The sequence below is a fragment of the Crinia signifera genome, chromosome 2 (genome assembly GCF_055691185.1).
Source record: "Crinia signifera chromosome 2, ASM5569118v1, whole genome shotgun sequence".
Classification (NCBI taxonomy): Eukaryota; Metazoa; Chordata; class Amphibia; order Anura; family Myobatrachidae; genus Crinia; species Crinia signifera.
The window spans coordinates 31,573,396-31,588,135 of record NC_139218.1 but is presented as its reverse complement, the minus strand read 5'-3'; the positions used below and the strand labels follow the sequence as shown (position 1 = coordinate 31,588,135).

The following is a 14,740-nucleotide window of genomic DNA, read 5'->3' as shown; positions in this document are numbered from 1 at the left end:
CACGTCAGATGGGATGGCGATCATCACACAGTGGATCTGACCTTGTGTCTTTGGACCATGGTTGCCGACTTGCAAAAAATTCTCTGCGGGAGAAGCCCGGAGAGGAATATTTTAGTACGAGTTTGGGGGCGGGGCTTAACGGTGACATCATTAAGCCCCACCCCCATTATGACAAATAACCAAAATAACTGATCTCCATGGAGGGGGCGGGGCTAAAATGTCACAATTGGACCATTTTAGCTCCGCCCCCTCCTCTGAGACCCGCGGATTGCGGCATTTAAATGCCACGATCAGGGGGGGTGGAGGCGCAGTGCGTCCCGGGAGGTGGACCCGATTTTTGGGAGACTCCCGCAAATTCCGGGAGGGTCGGCAACCCTGCTTTGGACACAGGCAGCGGATCACAGTCCATAGGGTCTTATTACACATAACACCTCCTGCACCTTCTACATACCTTTGATCAGCTGCTGCAGTGCTGCACACAACACAACAAATGTCCAACAGTTGTCAACCACCAACCATTGCACTGAGCAGCGTGTGCTGAGCCGGGGCTGCAAACTGTCATCTCTCTCCCCACTGTCCGGCTCCCGCCTCCCTGCAAAAAGGGATGGGGAACGGGCCCCGGGCCCCTCCAGCAGAGCCGGACCCAGGTAAAATGTACCTGCCCCCCCCCCCCCTGGACGGTCCAGTATGGGCCCATATGTAGTTACAACTAACAGTTTTTGTTTTCATAGTGTCCTGAATGTCATCATAATTCTCAATTTACTTTTGTTTTTGGAGCAAACAAGAATATATCTTGAGGCTGTCCAAATGTCGCAGCATTTATCAGCAGCTGCTGAGACGCTGATGGAGCCCGGCCATGGAAGCTTTAGCCCAAAGATATAACATTCAGGAAACAGAAAGTAATGAGATACAGTACAGGCTACGTGTATTAATGTGCATGAGATATCGGCAACAATGAAATAACACTGTGGGTGGCAAAGTGCATATAGGGCCTGATTCAGACCTACTCGCTGAGGGTTTCCCCGCAGTAGCATGAGAGCAGATGTACACGCAAACGCATCCACTCGCACGAGGACGCAGATGGACGGAGATTGGTGAAATATTGGTGGGCGCTGATGTTATGTGACTAAGGGGTAGATTTATTAAGCTCGGTGAAGGGATAAACTGTCTGGTTTTTATCACCGTCCAATCAGCTCCTACCTGTGAAGCTATAGGCTTGGTTTGAAAAATGACAGGTAGGAGCTGATTGGCCGGTGATAAAAACCGGACAGTTTATCACTTCACCGAGCTTAATAAATCTACCCCTAAGGCCCTTATTCTGATTGAGTCGGATGGCTCCGAATGCGGATGGACGGCCGATGGTTGGTGTTTGCACATGTGCAGAGGCGTATCTGCGCATGTGCGAACGCCTCACACGTACGAACACGGCGTGAGGTCTGTGCAGAAAATGATCATATGGAACCATCCGAGCAGGGGGTGGAGAGGGGCGTGAAGGGATGATTTTGCTCATTACCATATGCGTACGCCCCGCGTTTCATGGGTGTTCCCATGAAACCGCTGGGCGTACGTATGGTAATGCGGCCGTGATGCACATGCGGGGGGCGGACAGCTGACATAGCCGGATCCCTGCTTTCATACGTAAAAATGTCCGAGTGGTCTGGAGCACTCGGTGCTCCCTGACCCCTTGGCCATCATTCGATGGTCGGTGACCATCGGAGGATGGGGGAGGTTCCCACAGATGGAGGAGGTGTTCACATGAAACATCCACTCGCGGTCCATTCGGACGGCGTCTTACCGCATTCGGACGGTGTGAGCGATCCATACGGTAGGCGGGGCTAGGAACACTCGGTTCCTGTCCGAAAATACGCACCCGTACGATTCAACTAGAATAAGGGCCTATATGTTGTTATGTTATTATATTTAAATGTATAATCTTACCCACTAAGCTTGTAGATTGGAGATCTACAGTATTTCACATGGGATGTTGCTATGGGAAACCATATTTTATCTATTGTACTTCTAGAAGGTGCTAAATTAAAAAAAAAGCAGATTCTGATTGGTTGCCCGTAGCAGCATCCCGTGTGAAATAGAACTCCCATCTCAGTAAATTCCCCCCTATATGTATTAAAATAATGCAGAGAGTTCAAATACATTCCAATAAATGTGACACACTAAGGACCGTATTCAGATTGCTTCGCTCAGACGGGTGCACGGGCCGAAGCAAATGTACCAAACCCCGCCTAGCGAATGGATCCCCCGTGCTGCCCATTTGCATGCCTAATTCGGCCACTCGGCATGGGAACGGATGTTTTCAGGGCCGTCTTAACATTAGGAAGGGCCCCTGGGCAACCTAGTTCACTGGACCCCCCCAAATTAGTTTGCCCAGGAGCCCACAGTCACCTCCCCAACCCTCACCTCTCTGGCTCCGTGCGGCAGCCAGTCTGCTTCCGGCGGCCGGGGATCCGATCATCTTCGCTGGGGGATCCGGGCAGCGGGATCAGGGCAGCGGCGGTAGCTAGGAGCCTGCCCTGAAGTGGCAAAGCGCTATTAACTGGCGGGGCGGGAAGCGCTGTTGCATTTGAAAAGACTGGCCAGACGCTGATTGGCTGAATTCAGCCAATCAGCGTTCGGCCAGTCTTTTCAAATGCAACAGCGCTTCCCGCCCCACCGGCAAATAGCGCTAATGGGAAAGATGGTGGCCGGGTGGCGGGGATCCGACCATCCTCGCTGGGGAAGTGGATCAGGGCGGCGGTGGCGGTAGCTAGGAGCCCGAAGCGGCGAAGCACTATTTGTCGGCGGGGGCGGGAAGCGCTGTTGAATTTGAAAAGACTGGCCGGATGCTGATTGGCTGAATTCAGCCAATCAGCATTCAGCCAGTCATTTTAAATGCAGCAGCGCTTCTCGCCCCCCCTGCCGGCAAATAGCGCTTCGCCGCTTCGGGCTCCTAGCTACCGCCACCGATGCCCTGATCCCCCTGCCGGATCACCCAGTGAGGGTGATCAGAACCCCGGCACACGGACCCCCGAAATTAAATTCACTGCTAGCTAGGAGGTGAAGCGCTATTTGCCGGCGGGGTGGGAAGCGCTGTTGCCTTTTCAAAGACTGGCCGGATGCTGATTTTCTGAATTCAGCCAATCAGCGTCCGGCCAGTCTATTCAAATGCAACAGCGCTTCCCGCCCCGCCGGCAAATAGAGCTTCGCCGAATCAGGCTTCTAGCTACCGCCACCGCCCTGATCCCCCTGCCCGGATCCCCCAGCGAGGGTGAGCGGATTCCCGGACCCCGGCCACCATCTTTCCCATTGGGCTGGGCCGGGGGCCCCTAGGTCCTAGGGCCCCCGGGCAACTGCCCATCGTGCCCAATGGGAAAGACGGCCCTGGATGTTTTATGTGAACATCCATTGGCATGCCTGTGGGAACCTCCTCCATCATTCGATGGTCACGCCCATGCACGAGTGGTGTAGACCACTCGTACATATGAGTGAAGACAAGCAGGGATATGGGCGGGCAGCTGACATCCTGTTAAGTCAGCTGTCGTCCCCCCCCCCCGCACGCTCGTCATGACCACATTTCCATCCGCACACGCCCATGAAGTGCAGGGCGTGCACAAATGGTAATGACCCTGTTCAGGCCGCAACGCCCCTCTCCACCCTCTGCTCAGAAGGCCAGGAGCGAGCACTCGGCGACCAGACCTCTCACCGAGTTCGCATGCTCCCTGCGTACAGACATGCGCAGGAATTGTTCTGCGCATGTGTATGCGCACAACATCGTTACGTTGCCCAGATTCGCGTCGGAGCAAAGCAATCTGAATAAGGCCCTTAGAACATGTGTAATATAATCACCAAGAAAAAAAGAGACAGTTATAAATTTTCACACAAGAAAACTTTATTGATCTGAAGGAAAACAGAGCCAAGTCCTGTATTTACACCAGTAATTGCAATGTAATTTATCATATTACAAATCCATTTACTGCCTTTCTTAAATCAGATTTCACGGGAACATGAAAGCGTATTGCCGGAATTAGAAAAAGTGCGTTTATTAAAGGGGCAAAACATCCACACAGTATAAGATCAAATGGCTAAAGGCTGCACAGAATAGGACAAGTAAGCACTTTCCGCATGCTCCAATCTGCAGGTTTCATCTTGAAGTGCTTTATTATTAGGAAATAATGTATACTGCCGAGTAAGACCCTGGTGTGTTATTTAGTGGTCTGGGAAACTTTCTTATTTCTAAGATAAAATATAAAGATGAACTTTATTAAATCTGTAAAACAACATCTATAACTATAAAGCTAACAAGTAGATGTGATCCAGAAGCACTGGCACGCTGTGAGCCTGCAACCCCCTGGCAATGAGCATGTAGCCCCATGGTAGTGCACAGTGCCCCCGCCGCAGCTGTTTCTCATGCCAAGTTCTACTGTGCATCATCTGCAACTTTGTATGTATTCAAATTCAAAAGAACAGGATTGCTGTGAGTCACAGCCCAGCATCTGTAGTATACTGCAAGTGAAGTCTCTCTGCACCGGGATGCAAATAAAACGCACATTTAACCACTTGAGTGGTATGCCCGGACATTTTCCTGGCTCAGCTGCGCTGCCGCAGCGGGCTGTGTCGGAAAAAAATTCCGGGCATACCACTATGTAGTAGGTGCGCACCAGTGGTGCCTCACCTCTATACCCTCATTACCCCTGTCACACCTACCCGCTTTGGCAATCGTACACCGTTGCTCCCCTGCCACCAGCCGACAATCTCGGGGATGTTCAGGGTGGCTTGGGGGACTCGGGAGCGCTCAGGAGTTCAGCCTCCGCAAACTTCCCCGAGCCTGCCGCCTACGTCACTGCTGACTGTGACTGGCGGCTGGGGCAGAGGTGGCAGGGAAGCTCCGGCGTACAAATGCTGGAGTAGGTAGGTTCGTCCTGCCCCAGCAAAACCCACCACTCAAGGGGTTAAAGAAAGAATCACTATGTTAGACCGCTCGGTGCAGGTCATGCACTTTGGGTATGAGGCTTGGTTTATGAGGACACTGTGCATTTAATAGCTGAACAAAGGCCATGAATCAGTAACTGTTGACAGTTTACAGCTCCTGTATTTATGGACTCCTCCAAAGGTACCCCGGGTTTCTTCCAACCTCTCTTCCACATTCCACCGAATGAAGCAAAGCTTGTGTCACATGTTACTTCAGCCTGTGCAAAGCAGTAATACAGGAACACCTAAAGAAAAGATGGAGGAACTTGGGGAGAGAGAGTCTGAGAGGTAGAGGAGAAGGAGCGGGACAGAAGAGTAGAGGGTTAGGAGAGGGAGTGGAAGAGCAAAGGGAGAGGAGAGGGAGCAGGAGAGTAGAGTAGAGGGAGTGGGAGAGCAGAGGGGAGGAAGCGGGGGAGCTGCAGAGCAGAGTAAAGGTGGTCATACACACGCAGATTTATCTGCAGATCTGTCTGGTTGGAACAAAAACATGGTTATGGATGAGAGCAAATGACAGTTGACCATTTACTTGGAAATGCTGGAAAACTGACAAACTGTCACTCATCCATAACCATGTTTTTGTTCCAAACAGCCAGATCTGAAGATAAATCTTACTAGTGTATGGGCACCTTAAAAGATAGAGGAGAAGAGTGGATATAATTACTTTGCGGGCCGAGGTGGAGATTGAACTAGTACCTACTCACCATTACAGGTGGTGGAACTCTGTTAGTCCATCATGGAGGGGATAGAAGAAAAGTTAAATTCCCTAGCAAGGAAAGGACTTCGTGGTAGAAGACAAACCCGCAGCAGCTTCTATCTAAGGGGCAGATTTATTAAGCTCGGTGAAGCGATAAACTGTCTGGTTTTTATCACCGGCCAATCAGCTCCTACCTGTGAAGTTACAGGCTTGGTTTGAAAAATGACAGGTAGGAGCTCATTGGCCGGTGATAAAAACCAGACAGTTTATCACTTTACCGAGCTTAATAAATCTGCACCATAGAGTCATCCCCTATATAGTATGTCCAATAATCAGTTTATCATTTCTAGTGTTCCTTCTAGGAACCAAATGAGGCAGGGCACTGCCCGGGCCGCCGCGTCACTTCAGGGGGCGTGCCCGGGCCGCCGCATCACCAAAGGAGGCGTGCCCGGGCCGCCGCATCGCTGAAGGGGGCTTGCCTGGCCATGACTACGTCACTGAGCTGTCGGGAGGTAGCCATGGCTGGGCAAGCCACCTTCAGCGATGCGACGGCCCGGGCATTCCGGCGGGACAGACTGCAGGCTGATTTAGTGGGGCGCTGCTAGAGGGGCAGGGCACATTTTGCCCTTTAAAAATCGGGCAGGGCGCAGCGCCCCGCTAAAACAGCCTAGCGGGAACACTACATTTCAATGACTTCAATCAAGTAGCTAACAAGATATATGCTGGCACTGCAATTGTTCATACACATTTCCATCTTATTTATACTTGTGTAACTTTGATGTAACGGGGAACACCCACATAGCAATATTTAATGAAGTCATAAGAATTACTTGTGCACCTGTTTGTAATTTTTTTCTTATTGCCAAAGATACTGTAGCTGATTCAGACCTGATCACAGGGTTGCAGCCCAGCGACCAGTTAGCCCCCTCTCCGCCAGAGTGAAATCTTTCCCCTGTGCATGGCTTTGAATGACATCGCCGTTGTGTAAAAAGGGGGAAATCCATTCAAAATCATTCACCATCACATTAATTCCCACCCCACCCACCTTGTGCAGCGCCGCGTAAGCCAAGACTTACTCAGTGCTACGTCAGCATCCCTCCTAACAGCTGTTTCTACATGCACTTTTTTCAGCAGCACCCCACTTCTTTGTCACCCTGAATTTCTAAAACCAGGACCGATTGAATGATGGTTTAAGCCGCACAGGTAGTCCCCAGGCGTTGTTTTTTTTTTTTCAATTATTTATTTATTTAATCTATTTTTTTTTTTTTTTTTTTACACTTGTAAGCCTGCACGGATCAAATTGATACATGCAGGCTCAGCAAAATTTGCCACAAAGAGATGTTCTACTGTTCTTGTCATTCATATTTACTGGTAAATTCGTATTCAAATTCATCAGTAAGAATGATAGTAAATTTTGCCATCACACAGAACACTATGGCCGCATACGGCTATGTTCTATCGATGGCGTATGCATTTGTAAACAGCTGAATTTGGCTGATTGTAAATGAGTTGATCAGTGGGAGGTGGGCGTATAACAGATCGAGTGGGAATGAATGAATGTATGAATTACCCCCGATAGTCTGAAACTGTTGTCCTGAACTCATAGGATTTATACTATTACAACAAACCCTAGGGGACAGTCTTTTTATGAATTTGTTAAATATACCTCAACTGATATTGTGATTACATCTATAAATACAGTTTATTTTCCCCTTATTACCACTTTAAGTTATGCCCCTGATGAAGTATCCTAGAAGACGAAACGTGTTAGGTTCATCTGTCACATCTTTAACCCTGATTATGTAAAGAATCACTGAATGTGATGTTACAGTACTGTATATCAACATTTTAAGAAATATACAGGTTTAATACTGTAATTGATGAAACTGGACATTTTTTTTGTTTTTGTTTGGTGAACAGAACAGTACGGACCACACTATTGTAACCTTGATACAGGCACCGGACCGCTATTGTTGTGCATGGTACCGTTGGACTCCTTCCAACAGGTGGTATTAGGCAGCCTATATGTTTTAAAACTGAAAATAATGTTATTCAAATGCATTGTTGATCATATATATATATATATATATATATATATATATATATATATATATGTATATAAATAGTCACACAATGAGAAGCTCGAGAAACGAGACCAGAGCACAACCGATTATTATGCAAAAATTCCATGTATTCCAATCAAGGTATTTCGAAAAATACAAAAAAAAACAACCCAGCAGCATATATAAATGAGCAGATGAAAAATATTCCATAGACTTATCATGCTACAAGGTCCTGCAGAGATGCATGAGAACCCATATATTTCAGGTCACTTAATAATTATAGAGTAATAGACTACATTTTACTACCCATCCATAGTACATGTATAATGAAAAAAAACCTATCCATCCCCTAACATCTCCTTACACTTTGAGATTCCAAGTCAGGATGTAGAGTACACCTGCGGCATTAGGAGTATAGGAACACGACAGTGCTGTAAAGTAAATATCAACACCAAGATCCTACAAATGAAATGTACTGTACCTTTCACGGGATGGCATAACAGTCTCCTCCAAATGGAACTGACCCACGTAGAGCAGAATGGTTGGGTGGTATCAGGGCTTAAAGTGGTCCTGGAGAGGTGGTGGAACTCCTTTTCCCTACTAACTCCAACTAAATTTACAATACAGTAGCACAATCATACACATTACACCGCATGCAGTGCCCTTGATTCATATTAAATCACACAGTAGTGGCTCTTATACACATGTCCAAAGTTGTGCTGCGTACAGTATACATATTTGTTGCTGTCACTTTAGTAGCTCCCTGTCCATGTCCATTAGTAGTTCCATGCCCTGTGTCCCTCCAGCAGGTTCCTCACCTCTGAGTCCCTCCAGCACCCTTATACCCTGTCTTCAGCAAGTACAGAACCTGCTCCTCAGTGGCTCTTCTTCACTTCAGTGGCGTTGATGGCATGACATCTCATACTCTGTGCCACTTTAATCCCTGGATGGTATAAACATTTATCGCACCCTCAAATTGTAGACAGATGTGTGCGGATCCTGGTGTTTTGGATTTTCCAAATTTACCCTCATTGTTTTGCTCAAGCATTTTGTTTCGGATACAGGTTTGGTTTTAGATTTCTTTAAAATTGATAAAAAACAGCTGAAATTATATCGGCTGCGGAATATTATGTCTACAGGGTCTAGGTTGACAATAAATAGGTCGACCACTGTTGGTCGACAGACAAAAGATCACCACATAAATGCAATGCAACATGCAATAGACTGGCATTGATACTGTAGAAGATCGAGCCAAGGAAAAGGTCAGCATGGACAAGGTCGAAACAGGAAGAGGTTGTCTATATTGTCATATATTCACATGGGCCCCAAATTAGTGTAACACGTTCGCACGCCTGGCTTCATGCTCGGTTCTTCGCTACACGCACATGCCAACTTGGATGGAGAAGTAAGAATAAGTTGGTTAAAAAAAAAATCTTGTCAATTTCATATCAACCTCTTCATGTGTCAACCATATTAGCCTATGGACTTGTGTTGACCTTTTATCAACATTGACCAATTGCAAGTCGACCTTTTTCATGTGTCGACCTGATGCCTGAAGTCCAAAAGTTTGTTGACCTATTTACTGTCAACCTTTCAACCAGAACCGTCATACAATTTGTACCTATTTGTGTTCCTACAGTATTATTAATATAAATAACATTGGGGTTTATTCTAGTTCATTCTTTCTGACAAAATCCTTCTTAGATGGACAAAACCATGTGCACTGCAGGGGGGCAGATGTAACATGTGCAGATAATTAGATTTGGGTGAGTTATTTTGTTTCTGTGCAGGGAAAATACTGACTGCTTTATTTTTACACTGCAATACAGATCTCACTTTGAAAAAAAACCCCACCCAAATCTAATTCTCTCTGCACAAGTTACATCTGCCCCACCCGCAGTGCACATGGTTTTGTCCATCTAAGAAGGATTTTGTCAGAAAGAATGGACTAGAATTAACCCCCATTATTTCCAGTCAATTTTGACCATACTATTATTATTATTATTATTATTATTATTATTATTATTATTAGTTTCTTATATAGCGCATACATAGTCCGCAGTACTTTACAAAGAATATTTAGGTACTTGTTTCCTAGAACGGCCACAAACCGCTAGTAATCGTGTACCTTCAGTTAAGGTACACGACTAACGTGATGGACCCGATTTCCTTTGAAATCAGGTCCATTTTGCCGGCAAAGGCAAAATCGCGTTGATCACGTCAGTCGCGTGCACTAACATGGCACGCGACGCAACCGACGCGATCAACGCGATTTTGCCATAGGCTTCAATGTTAAAATGGGCCATTTCTCATTGTATATGCCCCCGTCATGGCTATTAATTAATGCCCCCCCATTGTGAACGGCACCCCACGATTAACGCCAACCCGAAGCATGGCGAGTGTAGCGAGCCCGCGAGGGGTGGCGGTACACGTCCTCCGACCTTTTCATACCCCTACTATGCACGTCGGCGTGGAGTTGAGAATATAAAGTGTGGCGAACGCAGCGAGCCACCGAGCCCGAAGCGTGGCGAGCGCAGCGTGCCCCGCGAGGTGATGCGTATACCTGTGAAGTTATGCGCGTCTCCTCGCGGGGCTCGCTGCGCTCGCCACGCTTCGGGTTCGGTGGCTCGCTGCGCTCGCCACTCTTTATATTCTCAACTCCACGCCGACGTGGATAGTAGGGGTATGAAAAGGTCGGAGGACAAGTACCGCCGCCCCTCGCGGGCTTGCTACGATCGCCACGCTTCGGGTTGGCTTCAATCGTGGGGTGCCATTCACAATGGGGGCATTTGAGCCATCAGGGGGGTTAAAATTCAAAACTAAACTAAACTTCAATCCAAGTACCGACATGAAGGATACTTCAAATCAGGACCCGGTTTGAGAAGGATACTCTAAATGGGACTGAGTATCTAGTATAATCAAAGTAAAAAAAAAAGAATAGTTGAAAGTATGGAGTATATTTACTAAAGGTCGGTTTTAATTAGAGATGAGCGGGTCCGGATCTCCGGGATCCGACAGATCCGAATATCGCGATCCGAGTCTGGATCCGAGCCGGCTCGGGAGTTCCCGCCTAAATTCCGAACCGAAAACGAGGCAAAACGTCATCATCGCGCTTCTCGCGGGATCTGTATTCTATATAAGACGCACGCACGCCCCGCCATCTTTACTCCAGCATAGGAGAAGGAAGAGGGTGGTTGTGCTCTCTGCTGTGTGCTGTGCTATAATAATAATATATTATTTTGCTGCTGCTCACTCGATTAGGGTCTGCAGGGGCTGCTGTACACAAGTCCAGTGTACAGGGGCTCCAGTGGCCAGTGTACAAGGGGCTGTACAGGGGCTGTGTTCAGTGTGACAGGGCTTGTGTCCAGTGTGACAGGGCCTGTGTACAGTGTGACAGGGTTTGTGTCCAGTGTACAGGGTTTGTGTCCAGTGTACAGGGGTTGTGTCCAGTGTACAGGGGCTGTGTCCAGTGTACAGGGGTTGTGTCCAGTGTACAGGAGCTGTGTACAGGAGCTGTGTCCAGTGTCCAGGGGCTGTGTCCAGGGGCAGTGTCCATTGTACAGGGGCTGTGTACAGGCCGGGCCTGTGTCCAGTGTGACAGGGGCTGTGTCCAGTGTGACAGGGGCTATGTCCAGTGTACAGGGGCTGTGTTCAGTGTACAGGGGCTGTGTACAGGGGTTGTGTCGAGTGTACAGGGGCTGTGTCCAGTGTACAGGGACTGTGTACAGGGGTTGTGTCGAGTGTACAGGGGCTGTGTCCAGTGTACAGGGGCTGTGTACAGGGGCTGTGTCCAGTGTACAGGGGTTGTGTCCAGTGTACAGGAGCTGTGTACAGGAACTGTGTACAGTGTCCAGGGGCTGTGTCCAGGGGCTGTGTCCAGGGTAACGGGCTGTGTCCCTTGTCCAGGGGCTGTGTCCAGGGTGACGGGCTGTGTCCAGTGTCCAGGGGCAGTGTCCAGTGTGACGGGCTGTGTCCAGTGTACAGGAGCTGTGTCCTGGGGCAGTGTCCAGAGGCTATGTCCATTGTCCAGGGGCTGTGTCCAGGGTAACGGGCTGTGTCCATTGTCCAGGGGCTGTGTCCAGGGTGACGGCTGTGTCCAGTGTCCAAGGGCAGTGTCCAGTGTGACGGCTGTGTCCAGTGTACAGGAGCTGTGTCCTGGGGCAGTGTCCAGAGGCTGTGTCCATTGTCCAGGGGCTGTGTCCAGGGTAACGGGCTGTGTCCATTGTCCAGGGGCTGTGTCCAGGGTGACGGCTGTGTCCAGTGTCCAAGGGCAGTGTCCAGTGTGACGGCTGTGTCCAATGTACAGGAGCTGTGTCCAGAGGCTGTGTCCATTGTCCAGGGGCTGTGTCCAGGGTGACGGGCTGTGTCCAGGGGCAGTGTCCAGGGGCTGTGTCCAGGGGCAGTGTCCAGTGTCCAAGGGGCTGTGTGCAGTGTGACAGGCTGTGTCCAGTGTAAAGTAAGACAAATAAATAAAAGTAATAAATAAAATAAAAACACATTTTTGGAGGATGATGGAGGAGGAAATAGTGGGAGATCAGCAACCTGATAGAAGTGCTGAAGCTGCTACCACCAGTCATGACAAGGCCGATACCTCTTTGTATTTTTTGCTCTTTGGAGCATTTCTCTTTTTTTGGGATAGTTTATTAAACTGCCACCCTGTCTGCCCCTGCAGTGCCGCTCTGCTTCCAAGATGTGCCAGGTTGGAAGTGTAAGGTCCACATGTACAGTATGTGATGCCCACTGCTGTCGCTTAGCTTAGTCATCCAGCTACCTCGGTATAACCTTTTGGCCCAACTACAGTAAATGAAAACAATTTTGTAAGCTGTGAAGTGATCAAAATTGACTAGAAATGAGTGGAAACTAATGTTATTGAGGTTAATAATACTTTAGGGGCAAAAACAGGCCCAAATTCTGTTATTTTAGCCATTTTTAGCATTTTTTCATAAAAATCCAGATCCAAAACCAAAACCCACAAGGGTGGTTTTGCCAAAACCAATCCAGATCCAAAACACGAAGGGAGATCCAGATCCAAAACCAAAACCCGAAAAAGTGGCCGCCGCACATTTCTAGTTTTAATAGGTTGTAATCTTTGTGAGATCGATTAAGTGATCTGGATCGTCCTCGTTACTGCGTATAACCTTAGCTATCAATGGGCACCTTCAGCAGCAACCTATAGAAGCTTAATAGAAGCTTAATCACTGTCCTGGCACTTGTGAGAGAGGCACTGGGTTCAGTATTGGCCTTGGTACAGCGTATGTGCATACCCCAGAGGTGTTTCCTCCCTCTGGGAGGCCTCTTTGGGCTGCATTGGCTGCAGCCCATAGAGGCCTCCCAGAGGGAGGGAACACCTCCCAATGGGACTGTCTTTGGTGACTGACAGCTTAGTCTTCCAATAGTGCCAGTCGCAGTGAAGCCAGTCTCCCAGACTGCATCTGGCTTCACTTATGCAGAGCACAGTGGTGTATTTTACTATAGGTAAAAATCCCCATTGATCACAATCACCCTTTAGTAAATATACCCGTGTATTTAAATGTCTACTTCCTTTTTAAGCTTGATAACAGAGTGAGCATTTACCAACTAAGAATCCGTAAAAAAGATCCTGACTATGAGAATAATACTACAAAAGAATATGTCTTACAGACTTGGAACTCTCCACCACTTACTCAGAAACACCGAGACAGAAATCTAAATTTTCCTGCAAGAAGACATTTTTCTGATCAGCAGGAAAAACAGTGCCAAGTCCTATATTTACACCAGTGATTGCAATGTAATTTATCATATTATAAATCCATTTACTGCCTTTCTAAATCGGATTTCATGGGGACATGAAAACGTATTGCTGGATTCAGGAAAAATGTGGCAACACAGCACAAGATCAATTGGTCAAAGACTGTACAAAACTGTAAGGAACAGCTTTACGGTGCAGACAGTAATCCACAAGCTTTCATATTAAAGGATCTCTTTAGAGCAATGATTACTGTAAATAAAAAAGAAAGCAATTAAATCAGTCCGAACATTTATGTCTATTACAAGGACAATAGGCTTAATAATTAATTTAAAAAATACTGTAAATAAAATAATTATAATGCCATTTCAGACGGAGACATTTTACCCTATAATATTTATAGATGTACCTCTGCTAAAATGTGAATAAAAGAAAATAAAAAAAACTTTTAAAGAGAGTACTGTACAGTACATTCATTTTAAAAGGATTATATGTTTAATAAGCAGCAAACCAATTTAATGTGTACTGGACATTTCGGCTTTTAATGCATAATATTTGTGTTGGGTAAAACAGGTTATTTTAAAAGCATTTGTAGAATAAAAAAATGCCAAACATCAGAATCCAACCATAACAAATATTTCCAGTACGTTATTGAGAGAGTATTCATTGGTCCGATATTGTAGAAACAACCACATTTTCCAGGCCTAGGATCAGGTATCCGGTCAACTCTGTGTACGTCGAAACTCAACAGGTCAACCACTATTGGTCAACAGTGATTAGGTCAACACCTGAAAATGGTCTACATGAACTAGGTTGAGATTGACAAAAGGTCCACACGAGTGAAAGGTGGACATGGGAATGGTCAACACCATTTTTTCATGATTTTTTTTCCAACCGACTTGTACTTCAGTAACCAAGTGGGCATAGAGTTAGATTATAATAGCACATGAAATATGGTGAGCGTAGCTTGGTACACTTATACAGCATTCATGCCGACAAACAAACGTTCCATGTGTCGACAATTTTCATATCAACCATTGGCATGTTTTGACCTCTTGTCACTGTCGACTTAGGGCATATCGTCCATTTTCAGGTGTCAACTTAATCACTGTCGGCCATTAATAGCCGCTCTAGTGACTCTTAACCTAGACATTGCCTGCCATTTATCCCAGAACCTAGGTTCAGGGGTGTTTCAACAGAGGAGGGACCCCGTGTGTAGACTTCACATCCTCCTCTTCACAGTGCAGTAGACTCAGGCATCATGCCAAAGCAAACTCCGCAGGTATAGAACTCCAG

At 47.1% G+C, this 14,740-nt stretch overlaps 1 protein-coding gene across 1 annotated transcript in view; it reads left to right on the top strand.

Moving 5' to 3' along the window:
• The window catches only part of TMPRSS15 (transmembrane serine protease 15), a 236,808-nt gene that overhangs the window by 16,539 nt on the left and 205,529 nt on the right, over positions 1-14,740 (top strand). The window lies entirely within an intron of this gene.